At 47.8% G+C, this 20,280-nt stretch overlaps 1 non-coding gene and 1 pseudogene across 1 annotated transcript; one reads left to right on the forward strand and one right to left on the reverse strand.

Annotated features, from left to right (window-relative positions):
* The first annotated feature begins 13,407 nt into the window (after nt 1–13,407).
* On the forward strand, nt 13,408–13,516 carry LOC120710927. Its single transcript, XR_005690095.1, has one exon. It is a non-coding gene; the product is annotated as a small nucleolar RNA R71 (small nucleolar RNA).
* Nucleotides 13,517–17,325: 3,809 nt separating this feature from the next.
* LOC120710624 lies at nt 17,326–18,737 on the reverse strand (annotated as a pseudogene).
* Nucleotides 18,738–20,280: the final 1,543 nt, after the last annotated feature.

Genomic DNA, 20,280 nt, shown 5'->3' on the forward strand with positions numbered 1-20,280 from the left:
ACACATAGCCTCAAGTTGTTGTCCTTCTTCTTCACAAATAGGGCTGCACATCCCCATGGTGAAGCACTTGGACGGATAAAACCCTTGTCAAGAAGGTCTTGCAGTTGGATTTTTAATTCTGCCAACTCTTTTGGAGGCATACGGTACGACCTCTTAGAAATAGGGGCGGTACCGGGTTGAAGCTCGATAACGAATTCGATATCTCTATCAGGGGGCATTCCAGGTGACTTGCCAACAACAAGTGGTACTCCTTCCTAGGGCTATTTTACAACATTTCATTTCCCTATTTACATATACTACAACAAGGAAGATCACATACTAACTAGGACTATCCTAAGATGCCTAGAAGTCGTCGAGGTTGCCCACAGAGGAAGCAATGCCAGAGGAAGAGTCATCCGGCTGAGGGTTAGGCTCAGCAGGCGCGTGCTCGAAATCTATCTCTGAGACTCCCTCAATCTCCTCTGGGTCTTCTTCTTCTTCTGATGCTGCAGGCTCGGCTGGGACAACTGGGGGTATTGGCTGCTCATGGAGCATACCAATATGGTCCATAGCATCACCCAGCTCCATTTGGAGCTCGTGAACCTACTCCTGAAGAAAGGCAATCACCATGTTGCGCTGCACTATTTCAGCACCATGCTCCAGAACCTAAAGCTTGTACTGTGCAAGAGCGTGATCTCTCCCAGCAACAGCCTCATTAAGCCCCTGAATCTGAGTGTCTCTCAGGCTAAGACCTCGCTAAAAAGTCTGGGCCAAGTCCATCACCTGATCCATGTGCCTCTTCTGAAGGACCTGATAGCGGTACTGGGCATTCATATACCTAATCACCGCCTGGATAGTCTCCTCAGCCACATCTCCAGATAAGTGACCAAAGTGGGTGGTCCTGAAGAGCCACTCTACATTGCCAGCACTGACTGCCGGAAACAAGCCAATAGGATAAGCGGCCACTTCATTCGGATGATGCTCACAGAAGGTGGAAATAGCTTTGAGAGCTGCTATCTCAAAAGCATCCACAAGGCAATATCCAACCACCTCAATCTCAATAGGCGGCCAATCCAAACTGGGGTGCTGAGGAATGGTCATGGTGGCCCTGCACTTTTGAACTCCATCCTCAGAAAATTGTCATCCCTTGTACCGGGGTGGTTCTGGGTAGTGCAAAGTATGAAGAGTATCCCACAAAATCCTAGGAAAGCCCTCCCAGTACAGGCAATCAGTATGAGCATATCCATCATCATCCCAGAAGATACTCGGAAGGTCCGCAATCTGAATCAAGAAGATTCAAATGTGAGTTATATGATTATCTCAAGACTTCTCAAATAAAGTTTTTAAGAAGGCTGCGGAAAAATATGATTCTGATTCAAAAGATTACAAGGCTCAGGAAGTAAACAAACCACAATTGGTACTGGTTCATCATTTGAGATTCTATGGAACAAAAAGATCATTATGACATCAAGATGGGGCTATGGATGAAGGCATGACTCAATTCCATCTTTTACATCCAAGAAAGTCTAAGTTTTCCAACAAACATGCTCCTAAGATCTATTCATGAAGATCCACACTAGAAATTCCTTAAAAAGGCTCATGTAACAATTTCAAATGCTAGAAATCAAATCAAACATCATCAAATTATGCATGCACGTTCTATTCGCCCTCACAAGATAAACAATTGGCAAATATTGTTGGGCTTACGCGGTTAGTACGGTGGCATAACATAGATACATCTCTCCCTATAATATCTAGTCGATAAATTCTAACCGTTCTTAACTTATCGAATCGCGGTTAGTGTATCTGCAGAAGATTGACAGAACATATATATGCATTGAACCTTTCATGCCAGCATTCATGAAAGCGTCCCCATACATTACCGCTCACTATAGAAGCGGCAGCCATACAATTTCCGCCTTATGGCCAACGTTAACATTCGCCACTGAGATAGTGTATTCACGAGTTCCTTTACTCCCAATATAAGTTACTGATGGTCGGTATATTGACAGCAGCTCAAGTAGGCCACTGCTTGAGCGCAGCGTTCGGTTCGCATCGCCGACGGGAAGGTCAGACTCCCTCAGCTGACTGAGTATACTTTACTTCCAATATAGTCAACTAATAGTTGGTATATTGGGAGCACCTCAAGTAAGCCACTGCTTGAGGGCAGCGTTCGGCTCGCATCACCGACGGGAAGGTCAGACTCCCTCAGTTGACTGAGGATCCTTACCTTCTTACCTTAGCGTAGGTGCGTCGTTATAGAATTTAAGGGTTGATTGTGCACAAAAGTAAGGTTTGACAGAAATGTAAAGTGCTGGATGTCAGATATAAATAAACCATAAGTAGATAGCCACCAAGTAACACTCCCATAATTTCCCTTAGGGCTTTACGTTATATGCACAATCCTTAACGAAACCAACATAGTTTTATAAATACTTTGTTGGTTAAATTCTATATGGAAATCAATTTTTAAGGTTCCAACACCTCTGGTGTACACTTGCAGCTCGGATACCTGCTGTGGCAGAACCACCTGAATTATCCCGGCTCAATTGCGCTGGCCATCACCATAAACGCATCATCGACTCAAATGCACTTCAAACGGAACAATTCTTGGTCTGTCGGGTAACGTCCCGATACAACCACCGGTTCTCGGATCGAACAAGCATATCCCACACGAAGGCGAGTCTAGAGATATTACAACCATACATATTTTACAACACATGCATAGTAGTGATTACAACTTGTTTCAAAGTACTTATTACAGATCCAAACTTACAAAAACGTTATACAAGCCATAAGTTTAAAGTTCAGAGTTAAGCAGTGGAAAGAAAACACGACGGCTACAACACGTCGCAAAAGGATACCAAACTAGCCCAAGCAAGGTATCACTCATCGGGGTCATTGCCGGCCGGAGACAGATCCCACTCTACGGACCAGCCAGTAGGCAAAGAGCAGGGGTAAGTCCGACTAGCGATCTAGTCCTCAAAACTCATACCTGAAAAAAAAGGTTTCAACAGCAAGGCTGAGTATACTAATACTCAGCAAGACTTAACCGTCAATGAATATACTTAGTCCACTTAACTAGACTAAGCAGGGTTCTGATAGGATCTGGTTTTCCTTTTGCTGAAAAGCAACAAAGAGTATGTCCTTAACTTCAGATTTTAGCTTTCAATGTTCTAGTTGATTAACCATTCTATGTAAGCATCTAACTCTAATCAATCATGGTAGAACTTTAATCAAACATCAAGATTGATCATAATGTTGATTAACCATTCTATGTAAGCATCTAACTCTAATCAATCATGGTAGAACTTTAATCAAACATCAAGATTGATCATAATAATGTTACTCTTATTACTCTGTGTGGCAAAGGAATCAAGCAGTCCCAAACCGTGAGAAGCGGATGATTCAAATTGAATTTGTTAACCTGGCCAGGCAGACCTAACACACACGTTTGGAACACCGTCGGGTCGTTCCCAAACAACCGTTGACCTTTCATTTCGGCTTGTGGATAGTGTCACTCTCCCCGACTACAGGGCAACAACTTCCTCCCTACACCCGTGGTGTTGCGCAACATAAACATAAATAAAAACCTATCTCTAAGAGAGAGTGAAAGGTATATCCACTCCCCGGTCCGATCGGCTACTAGGCTTACCGCGTACCATATTTACGGCATGTGGCTAGTACATTCAAACACTTAACCACCGCTACCACACACCGCGACCTAAGCAGATTTCATCAACACAGATGGGGTCTTACCCAAGGTCATGATATCGAACATGACCCCGTCTGTCGTCCTTATATTGATTGCAGAAAGTAAACAAGCAACTCCTATAGAGCTCGCCAGTGACAGGCAATCACTCGACTTTTACCGGTCCTATTAGCATAGCATCTAATTCGGACTCGAATCTAGTGTTCAATACATAGGTTCCTAGGATCATGCATCTAGGGTTTCAATTTAATTCCTAAGAACTGTAAATGCACAAATATATAGTATATAAAGTGTATAATTTGAAAAACTGGGTTATGTCTGGGTCTTGCCTTCGCGGTAGTCACTAGCTAACTCAGCATTGGGCTCTTCCGGACTTTGGTCCGGGTCTTCAGTCAGTATAGTGGAGATCACCTGGGCTTCTTGATCACCTCCTTCGGACTCCTGGATCAACTCGTACGTCCCATCAGCTAGAACAGTCGTATCTATATGTGATGCAAGAAACGATATTATAAACACACACTTCACAATAAAGTTGCAGTTTAAAAGATAACAAACATAACTAAATATATGGGCAATCATTTATAGAGTAGTTATTTAACCTTTCTTATTACACAAACAATAGGATTAACCTCACAAGACAACTTGATTAACTTCACAAAGTAAGTTTTAGTTAACTCACATTGCATTTAAAACATGGTTCGCTAAGAATTGAGTAACTCAGAATAAAACCAGCATTTAAATGCAACAAAGTTATTTCAAACAGGTAGTACAGAGAGAAATTTACTCTGAAAATTTCATGCCATTTCATACAACCAATTATTCAGAATAAAATATTTATTCAGACAGCACCTATAATAAGATTAAATTCTACAGGCTGAACTAGAGCAGATCAGATTATATAAATTTAACAGAATACCAAAAAAGTATTAACTAAGCTTGTGTAAATTTTTCATGATTTTATCTGCAAATAAATAAGTCTGATAAAAAGAACAAAACTAGCATCAACACATCAAGATTCATTTTTAACTTCTGTTCTAGACAAGATCTAGTGTTCAAACTTAATGGACAAGCTAAAATACTCAAAATGAACAATCAGAAATATTTGCATGATTTATCACGAAAATAAATTATTTTCCATAATTAAAGCCTACTTAACAAGCATTAAATCAAAGATATAGTTAAACACATCTACAATTTCCTAAACTTTCGCAATAGCAAGGTTTCAGTGACATGAATGTATGGAAATAGGATCACACTCAGAACTTTAATATTTCTACCAGTATAAATACATTAGCAAAGCTAGTAGATCTAGGAATCTTGAAACTTTGACCTAGTTAATGATGTCAAAAAGGGTTCAAATTTTTACCAGGTACTAGCAACATTGCAAAACACTTGCTAGCAAAAAATCACAAAAATTTACTGAGTACAACTCTTAGAACAATTAAAGCCTATTTATTCTATTCTTTTTCTTGGATTAAAATACATACCAAATTAGCCCGGATGTATGGATGTAACAAAACTTGTAGATCTTGTAACAAGGATTCCAAAAAATTTGGATTTGTATTTTTTTGGTTTTCTACAAATTTCTAGGCATTTTCAAAGTTCACTAGATTGAATTCTAGAGTTCATGAACATTTCTCAAATTAGCCCCTGGAACTTTCTTTTCTTTTCAAACGAGGTCCCTGGCCGGAGCAGGGGAGGCACGGCGCAACAGATCCGGGCGAGGTCCGGCCCTGGGGCGAGGGGGAGGTTAGGGGAAAGAAGGAGGAAGTCCCTGCGCACCTTTTGGTGGTCTTGGATCGGTGGGAGAAGGTCGGGAAGGTGCTCGACGGCGGTGGACAGGGAGCAGCGGTGGAGGTTCAATGGCAGCGAGGTTCTCTGGTGAGGGATTGGCGACAAGGGGAGGCTGGTGAGCTTCGCGGGCCCAAGGTGGAGCTCGCTAGGGGTCGAGAGGGTCAGGGAAGATCTGGAGCGGCGTGTCGACGATGAGCTCGAGCTCGCCGGAGTTCGGGTGGACGGCAGCGGTGTTCTGGGTTTTCGGGGCGGGGATTTGGCGAGGAAGCGAGAGAAATAGAATGAGGGGGTTCTGTTGGTGCTGCTGCACGCGAGAGTAGGGGAGCTGGGGCACTGCCCTGGGCTGGCCACGGCGGCGGTGAGGTGGCGTCCACAGAGCTCGTCGGGGTGGCGTGGCGAGGAGAGGAGGGTGCCAGTGCGAGGGGAGGCGGGGCTAGGGGGTTGCGGGGGTGCCATGTGTGGCGGTGGAGCAGCAGGAGGTGGCCTGCGGCCCTCCACGGCGTTGGGCGGCGCCGTTCAGTGCCGGCGACCGAGAAGCAGAGAGGCAGAGAGGTAGAAGATGAAGGCTGGACTGGTTTGTAATTTCTAAAAAGTTTATGGACCCTACTGTGAAACAAAAATAACTCCTAAACTATGGCTCAAATGAAAAAGGTGCCCAACATGAAAGTTGTTCAAATTTTCAAGATCTACAACTTTGATGTTGTGCAAAAATTGACTTGACCAAAGGTTGACAAGTTATTTTGAAAACATAGAAAGGATTTTGAATTTAATGGACTTTTGGCTTTTGCAAAGCAAATTCACTTAAAGTTTAGACTAAAATTTAAAATTTTCTGCCATGTAATGATTACCCTGAATTTTACAAAGACACCCTTCTCAAAAGCAAGATTCACACATCTTATTCAAATTAACTTATAGAAAGAACCTTGCATAAAATCATATTTACACAAATGACCTTATACTTTTAAAATAAGATCCTTGCTCAAGCAATTCGAGCACATGATGCATAAAATAATTGCAGTTCTACTCTGTAGACACCTAGGGTGTCACAGCTGCCTCCTGTTGACATTTCTTAGTGCAGTCACTAGGAATGGTTAATTCCCAGCAACGGCACCAGAAATGCCTGTTGGCGGTCCTTAGTGCAATCATTAGAAATCAGGGCGCCGAACCAATCCTAGCAACTGCACCCAAGGGGTGCCACGCTTGTGGTATAATCAATACGATTATAGATGGATCCGCAAACGCACGAATATATCATTGTAGCATTTCACCCGGAGAGTAAGGGTATCATCATTTATTTGTGTCCCAAAGGACGGCAGTGGCAAAGGTATTGTACTCAACATTAACCATGACATTGTGCCTCAAGTAATAGGCAATGCTCTAACAGGGGTAAGTCCAAGTAAAGAATAAGCAAGGGTAATGTGACACAGCACACATCCACACTCCAAGAGGAAGGAATAAAGGAGAGAAACTATAAAATAAAGAACTACTCTATCCTACATCAAGTCAGCTGGAGCTTAGGCTAGGTTTGGTGTCCTAGTGCTTCTATCCAAAGCTGGGGTCATGTTAGATCATGGTTAGGACTGCAGGTACCAGGAAAATGGGATAGCGGGGAGAAGGTCCCGCACCGGAGTACATCAAGTCCCGTTACCTCTTTGCATGAACTCCTACACCGAACCTGAACGTCGAGGAGTACACTAAATGCAACACCGCAGTTACGCCGGATGGACAGGGCTGTCACCACCTGCCGTGTACCCCAATCACACCATGGAGCATGGTCATATCCGAAGGATTCCGCATACTCGAGCACCACGCTCGTGTATGAAGTCACTACTCTAGTGCCCCCAGGTCTCCCACCCTTCGGATGGACGAGTAAAACACTAGAGCAACCCGAAAGCACAACTAACCTCTATCCGTACCCGGATCATCTGGCCTAACCAAGACCGTAGCATAACTTATGAACGAACTGAGCATGGATTGATAAACTATCAAGATAGTAAAGCAACCTTGGCAGAACTCTATATTATGAATAGAAGTCTGACAAGTCGGATACAAAGCCAAACCAGGAGCCGAGGATTGCTCAACGACCCCGAGGACGACTTGCTCGCTAAAGAAAACTAGCCTAGCTTCGCTACCTAGCGAAGAGAGCAAGAGAGAGGAGAACCTTCTTGGAGAGAATGGAATGAAGTGTGTGTGTGTGTGTGTGTGTGTGTTGAGAGGGGGGAGGCCCTATTTATACTACTTGGAGGTCGGTTTCCCGCCAACGCACATATGGAAGGTGATCAGGTGGCTTGGCCATGACTCCTCCTCGAGATGCACCTGGACGCGTTGCGGGCCAGGTTCGGCCGACCCTAGGGGTCGGCCAACCCCACATGTCAGTTGTTCGTGCTGATCCTTTGCTGGGTGGTTGATTCGTTAGATCTTATCCTTATCCTCTAGTGCATCTTGCGTGGAGGCCCCGTTTCCTCTGACATGTGAGCCCTCTTTGTAAGAGTGTGACGCCGGATGCGATATTCTGCGTAGTTATGTGGCGTCTGCTGTGTGTTTTCGTCTTATTCCGCTCTTGCTCATCTGAAATGTACAAAACTCAAAAACAACTGTGGAGCGAGATTAGTGATACAAATATGTGAGTAAGGCATATAGTTTTCCTTTATTATTGAGTATAGTTGACGGGTGAAAATAGCACTTAAGCACCGTCAACAACTCCCCCAAGCTAGACCTTTGCTCGTCCCGAGCAAAGTTTTAGACTTAAGTTGTTGATCAGGAGTTGGTACAATGTCGCATTCCTGACTTATGCCCAAGGCACAACCGAGTGTTCTTACCTATATTCTAAATAAGTTGGCCTAGTTCGCACCTTTTATCTTACTCATGTGGGGCTTATAGCATCATCCTCATCTTTGGCGGTTGAGGGTCAGAATGGCTTGTAGAGTACCACTTACCACTCCTTTGTTCAACCGTCAATCCGGAGGTTTTATAAAGTTTTTTTGAAAAGAAATATTGTAGTTCCTCGGGTGATCTCTCGGATCGCTCAATGTGTTTTATTCCTCACCAAGGCCTTTTTATGCGCCTTTCTTTTTTTCATCCTACTTCTAATGGCTTTTTTTGGTGGATCTGTAGGTATGGAGGATATAATGGCAAACTTGCTTCTCATATTTTGCTAAGTCAAAGACCGGATCCAAAGGAGAAACAAGTCATAAGCCTTGATTAAGATGTGCAAGTGTGTGGATATTTTTGGTGGATGATGTATGATTACTCCTTTATATGAATTCTCTCTCCCTTGTAATATTTTTGGTATGGGCTATATTTTCTTTTTCTCTTCTCTTTTATTTTGACACACCTTGTGGGTGTGTGGCACACCTTCTTTGGGTATGCATCTTTTCTCTCTTTTCCTTTTTTTTTGACATGCCTTGTGGGCATGTGGCATACCTTCTTTGGGTATGCATCTTTTTTTATTTCTTTTTGTATAGCCCATACATTATGATGATAACTTTGGAGAGAGATAAACATGGCACTTGGAGTTTTATTTGTGGATGAATGGGGATGTACTTGCTATCTTCCAGGTGTAGAAGTATAGCATGTGAGTGGTCGTGTACGTGATCTTGATCATGGGCATATGAAGTGATTCTCACAAAGGGTCACGACAATTTGACAAAGCTCAATGAGAAGACAAGTTGCATATGTAGAAAAGGCTTTTCAAACTTGTAACTCATATGGCTCTGGATAGGAATTGCATATCACCAAGGAACTTTATTTTATTTTTTTGTATTTTTGAAAAGAAATACTCTGGATATCAAGCATCACGTAGGAGAAGATCATAGCAACTCTTTTCAGCCATATCATAACCCACAACAACCTAGATTCGAATTCTGCTTTTCGCTACCCACAAGTTTCAAGCTTAAGGTTTGAACATCTAGCCACCAAACTCAGAACTTAGGGAGAGCATAAGGTTGTAACTAGGCATATGAAAGGAACTAACAGAGCAACCATTCATCATCTCAACAAGGAAAAACTACACATGCTTACTACACATACTGGAAAGCAAGTAAATATTTTTTGGGTTTTTAAAGGTTTTGTCAATTTTTATTTGATTTTGGTTATGCAAATTTTTATGGATTTTCAGAGTTTTGCAAATTTTTGTTTGGTTTCATGCAAGGTTTTGAAAAGCGGTAAAGATAGAGTTTGATACAAGGTACCTCTCATGAGGGTCCTCCCCCAAGCTAGCTTCAGGCTCATTGCTGCTGGTTGGGATTAAACACAGCCCAACGGTAGTAGGCCCTCCACTCCTCCTGGGATTGCTGCTGTTGCTGCTCCAGGTTGCGGATCCTCTCACCTGTGTATCGCTGCCAGTTTTGAGTTGACTCGATGTGCTGGCCCAGCGACTCGTCGATGTTTGTGGTGCGCATGTTCAGCTCGCCCATCTGCCGAGTCAGAGTGGCAAAACTTCTGGACGAAGCTGTACGTCGTGGGGGTCCGCTGGAGCTGGTGGACCGGTACCCTGAGGCCTGCCGTGCCCACTCGGTGGAGCTGGCACTCTGCCATGACGAACCTCCAGCCTCATATTGCTGTGGTTAAGGCTAAGGTTGCTGCTGCATGAATTCCTCCCTTCTGGCCCTGCTTCTTGTAACCCTGCCAGGAAGACCAGAAACACTATGCCGGCGGCTCTCCCCTTGTGGAACAAGAGAGATGGTTAGCGAACGGCAGTTATACAAATGATACCCCGCGTTTGGCATCGGGATTTCATTTGCATAACCAAGCGAAAAGAAAATCAAGGAGTCATCCGGGCCTTTCTTGAGCGTGCGGCCTTGAACCAAGTACGCCTCATCGACCATAACACGGGGCTCCTCAATGAAAGGAACGGGGTTCCCGTCTAAGATTCCCATGTTTGATGCGATGCTAGTAACCAAAGAAGTGCATTCAGTAGGACCCGTCATCCAAAAGTTTGTGAGCCATTGCTTAACCATTGCTTGTGTGGGGGAGATTCGGATCTAGTTGACCATGGTGTATAATATCATCAACTCATCGTTGCGCACTGGTCATAGATCATCTCTTGGAAAGAGAGTGATAGCCACCCACTTGTGCATCAAACGAAGAGTCGGGTTTTGAATGTCATTACACCGAGGTGCAAACTTGCCATGAACAACTTGACCAGAAATCAAACCCCAAAACTCATGTCGATCAAAACCGCGGCAAGCTTTTGCAAGGGAAACTGGCAAGCGCGCGCTAAAACCAAGGAGGTGACTAAAATTTCTCCAATTAAAATAGCGTTCAACTCCAAAAAGTCAGAAAGAAACACCATCGTCCACCTCCCAAAGAGTGCAGAAACTGGATGGTGAGGAGACGAGAACCATTCTCCTCAACGGGCACAAAACCATCCCATCCAACCGCATGCCAAACACGAGCGAAGTCAACATCCATACCTGTTTTTTCGAGAAGGTCCGGGTCGAAGGCTCTGGTATGACGAAAGCTTCGATTCTTGATCATGGCGTAGGCTTGACGCTCACGGTCGTCTTCCAAGTTGAGGTACGGTGCATCATCTTCATCTATCTCCATGCCCTCGGCTTGCGGTTCTGCAGCTTGCTCCTCGAACTGTTCTTCTTGTTCATCTTGCTCATAGTCCATCGTAGTCGGTGTTCGTGCAGGTTCGGGGGAATAATGAGAGCTCGACTCGCCCTGTGAATGGGATGAGCCCAACCTCGTCATCCTCTTGAGAGTTCCAGAAAGTTTCCGACCTGCACCCTTCATGCTTGCAACAAGAGCGAACAAGAACAACTCGGTTCGGGTTATGTTAGCGAAGTCAAAATGAAATTCTTACCTGAGAGTTGTTCCTCCAAAAATGTGATCAATCTTGCAGCAAAGAAATGAGAGAGAGAGTGTTCTTGCAATCAAACTTGAGTCAAAATCCAAAGGAAACCCGAGCAAGAATGTGTGAGAGGGAGTGAGAGTGGAGAGAGTGGGCATGAGAGCTCATCACCCCTCTATCGGCCTCTATTTAAAGAGAAGATGGCGCATGCACCAGAGGAGAGGCAAGCCACAACGGCTATGGAGCCGTTGGAGAAGGTGGGGCCCAGGAGCCGTTGGCCCTGGGTCGGCCGACCTGTGGGGTCGGCCAGCCCCAGGGTGGGCCCCCTAGTGCCCCCCTTCGGCCTGGTGCTTCCTCAATGGTAAAGTTCCTTTGGCAAGGGCGCGTCGTTTAAAGTCCGACGTGCATGACTCCTCTTGGATTATGATTGAGCACCCATCCTGGGAGGCGCAGTGACGGATTGCTGTGCTTTCTCCGCTTTTTTCACTCTTGATGAGGAGGGTTGATCTTGTGGAGTAGTCTGGACTGGTATTACCACTTCTTCACGCTTACCCTCCTTTATGACTTCTTTCACGAGGCTGACCATGTTGTCCTTCTTTCATGGTGTTACCATGACTTCTTGTGTGCCTCGTGCATTTGGCCCAAACTTGATTTTGATCATAGAGCATTGCTCAACCTTGGGCTGAAATGGGAACCTTTCTTCCTTGCTGTTGGTATTGAAGCGGATTTCTCCGGCTCCAACATTGATTTGTGCCCCCGCAGTGCTTAGGAATGGTCTTCCTAGAATAAGTGGTGTATCCTTGGAAATGTCCATGTCCAGCCCTAGGAAATCGACAGGGATGAAGTAGTCCCTAACTTTTACCGGTACGTCTTCTGCAATCCCCTCTGGATACCGTACCGAGGAGTCTGCCAGCTGGAGATGCATTGGGGTTGGTGTGAGGTGTGTGAAGTTTATCTTGCCGTAGAAGGCTTTTGGCATCACGCTGACACTTGCTCCTAAGTCACACAAGGCACGGCCAAAGTGTTGTGCCCCGATTGAACATGTGATTGTGGAGCATCCTGGATCTTTCTTCTTCTCCAGGGGTTGGTTGAGTATAGCTACGCTACACTCCTCCATGAGCTTGACAACTTCTGTGGTGGGCAATGACCGTTTGTTGTTGATGATGTCCTTGATATATCGAGCATAGGTCGGTACATGCATTACATCCAGCAAAGGGACATTAACATGTATCTTCTGGATCATCTCAACAAAACGGGTAAACTGCTCATCCACGGTTGCCTTCTTGTTACGGGTGGGGAATGGCAAGAAACTGGTCTCAATATAATCGTGTGGAGCCGTTCCCTTTTCTGGTTCCCTAGTTTCTTCTTGATCTATTGGTTGTTCTTCTTCCTAGGTTGCCGGTGCTTTTCCTGCATGGTTAGGGTGTGGTGGATCACGAGTGGACTTACCACCCCTCGTGGTCACCGCTTTAACATTCTCCAAATGGTTTTTAAGAGTAGAAGACAAAGTTTCAAGCTTAACATTTAAACTTTCCAGGGATTTGTCATTGGCTAATAGCTTTCTATTTATATTTTCGTTGATTTTCACTTGGCCAAGAACAAGTTCTCTCAAGGGAGGTTGGTTTGAACTGAAATTCGAATTATAAGAAGGATTGTAGTTATTACCTCCCTGAAAAGGTGGACGTGGCTGGTTCCACCCCTGGCCTCCTTGTTGTGGATGGTACCCGTTGTTGTTGTTGTTGAGGTAGGCGCAGTCTTCATGGGTTTCAGGGCAGTCGTTCCCCGAGTGTCCATCATTACCACAAACTTCGCACGTAAGTGCGAACCCATGGCACGAGCATAGTTTTCTCTATGCTTCTTGAATTCGGCCCTTTCGCCGAGATGCTTCAGTAGGAGGTCTAGTTTGGCAACGATCATATCCATCTCCTTGACGGTATGTGTGCCCTTGGTGCGAGGTTGGAGTCATTCATCGCTCCACCCCTGATTGGAGTCCATCTTCTTAACCAATGCTTTGGATTTGGCTATAGTCAGGTCGAGGAAGGCTCCTCCAGCAGCGTCATCAATATTGGCTCGAGATGTCGTTGTGAGCCCGTTGTAGAAGCTTTGCAGGACGAGCCACTCGTCCATGCCGTGATGAGGACATGCCAGGATGTATTCCTGCAGCCGCTCCCAAGCTTCTGGGATGGATTCCATCCCTGTCTGCTGGAAGCTTGAAATTTTCCTGCGCAGGGCATTTATTTTGCCCAGCGGGAAGAATTTTGTGAGGAATGCCTTGGAGCATTTGGCCCTGGTGTCGATGTCCTTTTCTTTATAAAACCACTATTTCGCCTTCCCTAGGAGGGAAAAGGGAAACAGACGAAGCTTGACAACGTCAGCAGCGACACCCCGTATGACAACGGTGTCGCGGAGCTCCAGAAAATTCTGCAAATATGCATTTGCGTCCTCATTTGGCTTGCCACAGAATGGGCTAGCCTGCACCATGTTGATGAGGCTTGATTTGAGCTCGAAGTTCACGTCCCCGACATTGATGTTGGGGCCAGTGGCCACATTGTCAGTGGAGGGGACGGAGAACTCGTGGATAGTCTTTTCAGCCATAGCCTCAAGAATGAGTGGTGCTTCCAAAATGGGTTCCTGTGCCGGGAGGATAGCGAGAGGAGGAACGACGCGAGGTCGTGCCCTTCTCACGAGCCTCTCTGGATTGTCTGTGTAGTTTTCCGGCAGGGAGAAACTATCCTGCCTTCTTTCAAATCAAAAATAAAAGAAGACATAAAGTGACATTAGCCAGAAAGAGTAAAGACTATATCCTGAGTACAAGGTCTAAGTTAATATCAGCACAATATCTTTGATCACATGCCGTCCCCGGCAACGGTGCTAGAAATACTTGTTGACATTTCTTAGCGCAATCACTAGGAATGGTTAATTCCCAGCAACGGCACCAGAAATGCCTATTGGGGGTCCTTAGTGCAATCACTAGAAATGAGGGCGCCGAACCCATCCTAACAACTGCACCCAAGGGGTGCCACTCTCGTGGTATAATCAATACGATTACAGATGGATCCGCAAGCGCACGGATATACCATTGTAGCATTTCACCCGGAGAGTAAGGGTATCGTCATTTATTTGTGTCCCAAATGATGGCAGTGGCAATGGTATTGTACTCAACATTAACCATGACATTGTGCCTCAAGTAATAGGCAATGCTCTAACAGGGGTAAGTCCAAGTAAAGAATAAGCAAGGGTAATGTGACACAGCACACATCCACACTCCAAGAGGAAGGAATAAAGGAGAGAAACTATAAAATAAAGAACTACTCTATCCTACGTCAAGTCAGCTGGAGCTTAGGCTAGGTTAGGTGTCCTAGTGCTTCTATCCAAAGCTGGGGTCATGTTAGATCATGGTTACGACTGCAGGTGCCAGGAAAATGGGATAGCGGGGAGAAGGTCCCGCACCGGAGTTCATCCAGCACCGTTATCTCTTTGCATGAACTCCTACACCGAACCCGAACGTCGGGGAGTACACTAAACGCAACACCGCTGTTACGCCGGACGGATAGGGCTGTCACCACCTGCCATCTACCCCAATCACACCATGGAGCACGGTCATATCCGAAGGATTTCGCATACCCGAGCACCACGCTCGTGTATGAAGTAACTACTCTAGTGCCCCCAGGTCTCCCACCCTTCGGATGGACGAGTAAAACACTAGAGCAAGCCCGAAAGCACAACGAACCTCTATCCGTACCCAGATCATCTGGCCTAACCAAGACCGTAGCATAACTTATGAACGAACTGAGCATGGATTGATAAACTATCAACATAGTAAAGCAATCATGGCAGAATTCAATATTATGAATAGAAGTCTGACAAGTCAGATACAAAGCCATACCAGGAGCCGAGGATTGCTCAACAACCCCAAGGATGACTTGCTCGCTAAAGGAAACTCGCCTAGCTCCACTACCAAGCTAAGAGAGCAAGAGAGAGGAGAGCCTTCTTGGAGAGAATGGAATGAAGTGTGTGTGTGTGTTGAGAGGGGGGAGGCCCTATTTATACTACTTGGAGGTCGGTTTCCCGCCAACGCACATATGGAAGGTGATCAGGTGCCTTGGCCGTGACTCCTCCTCGAGATGCACCTGGACGCGTTGCAGGCCAGGTTCGGCTGACCCACCTGTCAGCCGTTTGTGCTAATCCTTTGTTGGGTGGTTGATTCGTTGGATCTTATCCTTATTCTCTAGTGCATCTTGCGTGGAGGCCCCGTTTCCTCTGACATGTCGGCCCTCTTTGTAAGAGTGTGACGCCGGATGCGATATTCTGCGTAGTTATGTGGCGTTTGCTGCGTATTTTCGTCTTATCCCGCTCTTTGCTCATCTGAAATGTACAAAACTCGAAAACAACTGTGGAGCGAGGTTAGTGATACAAATATGTGAGTAAGGCATATAGTTTTCCTTTATTATTGAGTATAGTTGACGGGTGAAAATGGCACTTAAGCACCGTCAACACCTCCACAGATGGGCCCAGGGACGGATCAACCATTGTGGACGTAGTGTCAGCCACCACGGCGGCCGGGTGCTGAACCACGATCGTAGACAGCCAAAGAGTCATAGAAGCAATCCCCGAAGCAAGGTTGTCGATGGCGGTAGGTGCCGCAGCGGGAGTTCTGAAGCCACCAAAGTCGCCAGCGGTGGCCTGCTGGAACATATCCTCAACGGCCACACCCGTAGCTAGCACGGGGACTGGAAGTCTGTCACCCGAGGGCGAACCACTGATACCACCATGCGACTCCCCATAAGGCACCATCTCAACAGCCACGGCCGTAGAATACGCAGGGGTTGGAGATAGGGCCGAGGAAGGCACGGAAGAGGCGGGATTCAGGGCAGGGACATTGACATCAGCAGGCGAAAAAATGTCGGTGGCGGGCACACGGGATGCGTTTCTGAGAGTGGGCTCCAAAGGTTTAGGAGGAGCACAAGAATCCGGAGCAGCGGTGGACAAGGGAGTCGGTGTTGACGCTTTTTCTGGTCAATACACGAATGCACTAGGTCGCGCAGCGTGAGGAGGAGCTCCTTGCAGCACCTCCTGCGAAGACTGGTCAGACTGGTCAATACACGCTTGTTGAGTGAATTTCACAAGGTATTTTCAAAATGCAATGGAATAAATTTAAAAGAACACGTTATAAAAAAGAAGTAGAAGAAGAAAAAAGAAAAAAAATGGTTTGCCGAGTGCCCCACTCGGCAAAGTTGTTTCTTTGCCGAGTTAGATCGGGGGCACTCGGCAGAACCTCCTATACTATAAAATAACCCGCCCCTCCCTCCCACGCAGCCAGACAATCCTCCCTGCCGTCGCCGCCGGCTCTCCCTCCCTCAGCTCCCTCTCCCGGCCCCTCCCTGCCTCCGCTGCCCCTCCCCTCCCTCCCTCTCTCTTCCCCCGCCACCGAACCTCCCTCTCACTTCCCCCGCCGCCAGACCTCCACTCCCTCCCTCTCCCGGCCCCCTCCCTCCCTCTCCCTGCCAGCGTCGGCGGCGGCCAGCCCCCGTCCCCGCCGCCCCTCCCTCCCTCTCCCTTCCCCCGGAGCTCCAGGCACATCGGCACAGCTGCTGCTGTGACGCCTCGGCCTCGGCCGGCCCCTCTCCTCTCTCCCTCTCCCGTGACACCTCGGCCGACAGAGCTCCAAGCACGTCGGCGCCGCTGCTGCGAGGGACGCGACCAGAAGCCGCGGCGGGCGACTGGGATCTACGCTCCTGCACTCCATCGTCGGCGACGGCGGCGAGGTGGCCCTGCCGTCCTCCTGCATGGCGGCCGCGCCGTCGCGGGAGAAGGGCCGGTACGGGCAGCGGTGGGGAGCTCCGGCGGCAGGCTGGTGCGGGCAGCGGTAGCGGGCTGGTGGCAGCAGCGGCGGCCGGCCGGTGGGGGCAGCACCGGCCGACTGGTGGGGCTGATGGAATTTTTTATTTTCCTTTTGTTTTTCAAAAATATTTGCCGAGTGTCGGTTTAACACACGGCAAACTCTTTACTGAGTGGACGACATAAAACACTCGTTAAAGTGCTCTTTGCCAAGTAAATTTTTGCCGTGTGACCTTTGCCGTGTCTTACACTTGGCAAACCTTTTGGCGAGTGGTTTTAGGTTTTTTGCCGAGTGTTCTTGGCACTCGGCAAAGCTAAAGTTCCTGTAGTGCGATCCCAGGCTTTTGGACGCCGCCAGGATGCGCCGCTCCGTCTTGTGCTCCTCGACCCAGTCCACCAGCTCCTGGAAGTGCTCGTCGTATGCCGGCGCCGTGATGGCCGCACGCACCATCGCCGCGACCTCCGGCAGCGGCGTCAGCTGGACCTCCTGCACGCCCGCCTCGCTGCCCGCGAAGGCGATGACGTTGCCGAAGTAGTTGCGCATCATCACCGGGCGGAGCTCCGGCGCCCGTCCACCCACCATCCCATGCGGCAGCACGGGTCGGCCGTGCCCACGACGCCAGCCTGGGCCTTCCAGAGGTTAGGCCGAGACCGCCTCCACGCGTGTCACGCGGTGGCCACTGGCGCTGCCCCGGCTCGCCGCCTCGCGCAGCCGCGCGACGTCGGCCGCGTCGACGTGGTAGAAACGGAGGACGGAGCTCTGGTCGACCTGGCGCCGGGCGTCCAGCGGCGCGAACGCCTCGTCAAGCGCGGCGCCGTAGGACGGTGGCGCGCGCGGGCGGAAGACTGAGCGGTCGTGGTTCGATTCGACCGGGCCGCCGCGGGGAGAGTCGCCGCCGACCCCGAGCGTGTGAGCTCGGACCACGCGGTGACGAGCGCGGCCAGCACGCACCTGTCCACGACGACGTGGTTGGTGCGCCACGCCACGGCGAAGCCGCCGCACGCGAACGATACCACCTGCACCGACAGCGCCACGTCCTCTCCGTACGGCAGCTCGATCCTCCGCAGCGGCGCGCCCATCGCGGCGTAGTCCAGGCTCGCCAGCGCCACGCCGCCGGCGTGCCCGGCAACGAGCTCGGCGCCCTGGTTGTTGCAGTGGATCTCTGGGACGCCGGAGCTCGTAGTGCTGGTTGTGGCGATGCGGCCGGCGAGCGGGAAGAAGTGGTTCTGGAAGGAAGGCAGGCCAGCCGCGAAGGTCGCGACCACGGCGTCGGCGTCGAAGTCCGTGGTCGGCGGCTTCGAGTATATGCAGACCATGAAGATCTGTACGGCTTGATGGACGCGGTCGAGGTTGGACACGGCCAGGATGTGGGGCTTGATGGGTGTCGGAGGCCTTCATCAGGCGCCGGCTAACCACCTGTACAGTCGCCATTCTTCTTCGTACAGGGTCCTACTACTGCTGCGTTGTGCGTACTACAAATATAGCTTGTTCTCGTCGCGAGTGGATTGACTTGTGAGAAGGTATTCGTCGCCTATATATGCATGGTCACATGGACATGATCATTGACATAATGTCCCCTGATGACGACGACAGCTGGCGCTGTTGATGAGCTCTGAACCTGTACCAACTCATGGGTCTTCCTTCTACTAGTACTCCCGGAAATCTCTATTTATTCTGTTAATTTACCTGCACCATTTGATTTAAGATCCGCCATCTCCTTCCTCTCGCACCTGAATACCTGATGTTGCGTGCAACAGGGGCGAAGCCAGTTCCAAATTGACTCTGGTGCACCCCTTCAGAGACATGTATAACTTCTCATGATTATATGGAGCTTAGTTAGTGGCAAAACATTTTTTACCCTGGTGCTGGTGCACCAGGCAGAACCAACGTGGCGTCTCCCCTAGCGTGCAATAATGGCATGCCCCACCTCGGCACCTCCGGTGGTTCCCAGTGCCTCAACCCCCCCCCCCCCCCCCCCCCACCCACCCCCCGAGTCCTACGATTTCTTGCACTTGTTTGTGAAATGTCACCTCCCTAGGATTGGAACCCGCGACCTCTCGAGCAATCCGACCTTAACTACCACACCACACACTCATTTGCAACTAGAACACGGATGCACCGCTTTTATATTAACTATGTTGGATATTAAATTCCACATTTGAACATCAAAATGATCTCAAATCTGAGTGTTTCAACCGTAAAATTTTAGATATCATCGAGATTTTGTTAAAGTTTAGATTAAACATGTTAAGTTGTTTTGATCACTCGCTTTTTTTTTTGAAAACTCAATTCGGAGGGCTCTCTTTCAAACGTCCATAACTTTCACATACATACTTAAAATTAGGCGACTTTTTATTCTATGGACATCTACAGAGTTTTTTTTTTGAAAGCATTTAGAACCAGCGGTGAAGACCCCCCTTCACCACAGGCCCGGGCCCCGGGCCGGCGGTGATGTCCCCTTTACCGCTGGCCCCAACTGCCACCATGCCCAAATTGTAAGATTAGATGGCAACCGTGACTCCCTATCTTGGCTCGTCACGTCTTCGTGTTATCTATATATAAGAATTTACATGCTTGACTTACAAGGCATTCGGTTGGGAAGATAAGGATTACAATCTTGATCTAACAAACTCTATCTACCAAAATCTATCTCAACCGAATGCATATCTCAACCATGTACACCGCCAGGTCTATCGCCGTGGCACATGTGTGTTACAAGTTACAATATATTTCCTAACACAAATACCTTAGGGCCAGCTTCACTGCCGGCTCATGTCAAACAGGCAGTGATGGGGCGCGTGCGAAGCCCCTATGTGTAGTAGTGTGGGTCTTACAGTGGTAAAGTGCATGCCATCAACAGGGTACATTATGCAAAGTACCTACGGACATTTTTACTATACATAAGATTTTTTTTGAGGGATACTATACATAAGATTATGTTTATTAGATAGCGATTCTAAGCAGTTTGTAACATTATGACAATCTCAGGGTACATTATGTAACCTGGGAACACAACATGTTTATTCATGTGGAGGGAAAAATTCTTTTATTCTTGACTCACAAAGCAAGCAAGGCATAAAGGAGGACAAGAGCTAACATTATATCCAACGCAGGGACTATTAAGCTGGAAAGGCATGAAGCACTTACAGGTTTACCCTC

This window comes from Panicum virgatum, chromosome 5K (assembly GCF_016808335.1).
Source record: "Panicum virgatum strain AP13 chromosome 5K, P.virgatum_v5, whole genome shotgun sequence".
NCBI lineage: Eukaryota > Viridiplantae > Streptophyta > Magnoliopsida > Poales > Poaceae > Panicum > Panicum virgatum.